The sequence below is a fragment of the Triticum dicoccoides genome, unplaced genomic scaffold, assembly GCF_002162155.2.
Source record: "Triticum dicoccoides isolate Atlit2015 ecotype Zavitan unplaced genomic scaffold, WEW_v2.0 scaffold64171, whole genome shotgun sequence".
NCBI classification, from domain to species: domain Eukaryota; kingdom Viridiplantae; phylum Streptophyta; class Magnoliopsida; order Poales; family Poaceae; genus Triticum; species Triticum dicoccoides.
In genome coordinates this window covers 19,841-22,642 of record NW_021288407.1, presented here as the reverse complement: position 1 = coordinate 22,642, position 2,802 = coordinate 19,841, and the positions used below count along the sequence as shown (strand labels likewise).

At 49.1% G+C, this 2,802-nt stretch overlaps 1 long non-coding RNA gene across 1 annotated transcript in view; it reads left to right on the top strand.

Annotated features, from left to right (window-relative positions):
* Positions 1 to 332: 332 nt before the first annotated feature.
* The window catches only part of LOC119347341, a 15,887-nt gene continuing 13,417 nt past the window's right edge, over positions 333 to 2,802 (top strand). The window contains exons 1-3 of the long non-coding RNA XR_005168278.1: positions 333 to 436; positions 533 to 654; positions 1,133 to 1,213. This is a non-coding gene — a long non-coding RNA (uncharacterized LOC119347341). The remainder of the gene's footprint in view (positions 437 to 532; positions 655 to 1,132; positions 1,214 to 2,802) is intronic.

Below are 2,802 nucleotides of genomic sequence, written 5' to 3'. Positions count from 1 at the left end.
GTAATCTGTTGTGACACTCGGCTTACCCTCTGCTCTAGGCTTAGCTATGAGCGCGGGACTTAGGCAAAAAACACGCGCGTAGAGCTGATTTTGCCCCAAATCGACCGCGCACAGGCTCTGTTTTCCCCCTCCTCTGACTCCTCCCAGCGCCGCCCCCATCTCTCCTCCCCCCGCCCCACCGCCGCCCCCATCACTTCCCCCGCGCCGCCCCCTGAAACCTCCGCTGCGCCGCCACCCACCTCGCGCCGCCGCCCATCCTCCACCCACCGGCGGCGTCGCTATCACCCATCGGCGCCGCGCCTTCCTCCACTTCAGCAGAGTTGCCCCAGATCCGCCCTGACCATGAGCGCCGCTGAGCTGGCCCTCCCATCAGCGCCGCCGCCCCTCCCCGACCGCTAGGGTTGAGGTCGCCACGCCATCTTCCCTCCGCCGGCAGGTACCCCGTCCATCCCCTCTCTCTCTCTCTCTCTCTCTCTCTCTCTCTCTCTCTCTCTCTCTCTCTCTCTGACTGGCCTATTTCTTCTCTCTTCAGCAGGTCCGGATGCTCCGGCGGCAAGGTGTCCCCTCCTCGTTTGCGACAACAACTGCAGGCAGGTCTTGGTTCCGTCCCTCCCCCAATTGCATCTTCAGGGAGTCGAGAAGAAACAACAACATGTCTTGGTTCCCCCTCTCCCCCAACAACAGCAGGCAGATGGATTTTTCTTCTCTGAACCTTCTCGAATGATGGAATCTCAGATTCATATATCCCTACAAATTACAAACCTTCTCATCTTGCCAAAAAAAATTGTATGCATGTCCACTGATTAAGACAAGCACTTCGATAGTTTGCAAATTTATTTGAATGCAATCGTGATGGACACAGCAAAGTGTATGAGATGCAGCATGTAATCCCTTGTGAAGAGCTTTCATGATAAAAGAATCATTTTTGTTTTATATTTGAAAGCTTTAACATGGTATATTAGAAAGGAGTGGCCAGAGCACATATTTGTTTTTGTTATGGAAATACAAGTGTTGTCACTGTAAATACAAAAGGAGTGGGTAGAGCACCTGTTCTGCATGTGAATTATGTTTAGTCCCAATTTGCAAGTTTGCATGTGGATTATGTTTGATCCCAATTTTCACTTTATTGCAGGACATGCATTAGTTTGACGTCGAGACCGTTGTCGCAGAGCTTCTTGCTGGACGGACGACCGGCACCGAACACGCTTCGAGGGTAAGAATCATTCGCCTCGTAGGATTTATGTATATGTAAATCATGTAGCTAGCTAGTCGCGTTACCTATGTGTCTCCCGTTCGAAAGAGTTACATTATTTATAAATATGCAATCTTTGTATATTTATAATAGTAACTCTTTCGAATTGTCCAGCATTTTCCACGGGCAGGCCGAGGATGTGTAGGCTGGCTCCATTTTTATGCTCTACTCCGATCCGATACAGGATTTCGGCAGTGTCTTCCCATTGTTCTCTGAATGCACATTCTCTCGGCTTGTTGCCGAGACGTGTATTTGGAGAACAGCGGGGAGGTGTTGCCGAAATTCTGTGTGGATCGGAGTAGTGCATGAAAACGAAGCCACCTACACATCCTCGGGTGGGACTAGGACCTATCCTTACCTATTAGATAGTTTGAGTTCATGCCGTAAAACATGAATAATTATAATTAATTGAACTAATACTGGATGAAACTACTTGGTCAATGAAAATACATCAGATGGAGGATCGTGAGTGGATGTATAGTGGCTGGCTGAGTGGGGGGGGGGGGGAAGGTGTGCTTCCAGAATGGATTACAAAGACGAATCAGTTCTTGGAAGCAGCATTTGCCAGGCACACAGGATGTGGTGTAGTGTGGTGCCCCTGCACTATCTGCGGCAACAAGAAGGAAAAAACAAAGGATGAAATGGGTCGACACCTTCTCAAGAATGGGTTTATGCCAGACTACCACCGGTGGGTCGCACATGGTGAGTCTGAGCCCCAACGTGCGAGAAAGGAGGTGGTACGGCAACGCACAAGCTCACCCGAATATGTTACTCATGTTGAATTCATGCTAGAAGACCTAGAAAATGTGGCAGTGCCTGAAAATCCAGTCGCAGGTGAAGGGGGACAGGGGGAGGAGGATGAAGAGCAAAGGACTAAGAAGTTCTATGAAACTTTGAATGGGGCACAAAGACCACTACACGGGCATACAGAGGTCACTCAACTGGATGGCATTGCACGCCTTCTTGCTGTGAAGTCCCAGTTTGGTTGGAGTAGATCATCCTTCGATACACTTCTGACAGTTATTCGCACTATATTGCCAAAAGACAACATTCTGCCAAAGAACATGTACGAGTCGAAGAAAATCTTCCGTGAACTTAAGCTGCCATATGAGCGAATACATGTTTGTCCAAACACATGCATCTTATTTAGGAAAGAACATGTGAATGCAAATTACTGTCCAAAGTGCAAATCGTCTAGGTATATTGAGGTCGAAGGTGATGATGGTCAGAAGAGGCAGCTCACAATCCCCCACAAGGTCCTTCGGTATCTTGATCCCATACCAAGGATCCAACGTCTCTTTATGTCCGCCGAATCTGCCTGAAACATGAGGTGGGCAGCAGAAGGGACTAGATACCGGCCTAAGATAGTGATACACCCGTCTGATGCTGCAGCATGGAAGGAGTTCATTAAGCGATACCCACACAAAGCTGGCAAACAGGACAGTGTAGCAATTGCGGTTACAACCGATGGGTTCAATCCATTTGGCATGACTAACGCCACATACAGCTGTTGGCCCGTGTTTATTATTCCGATGAATCTCCCCCCCCCC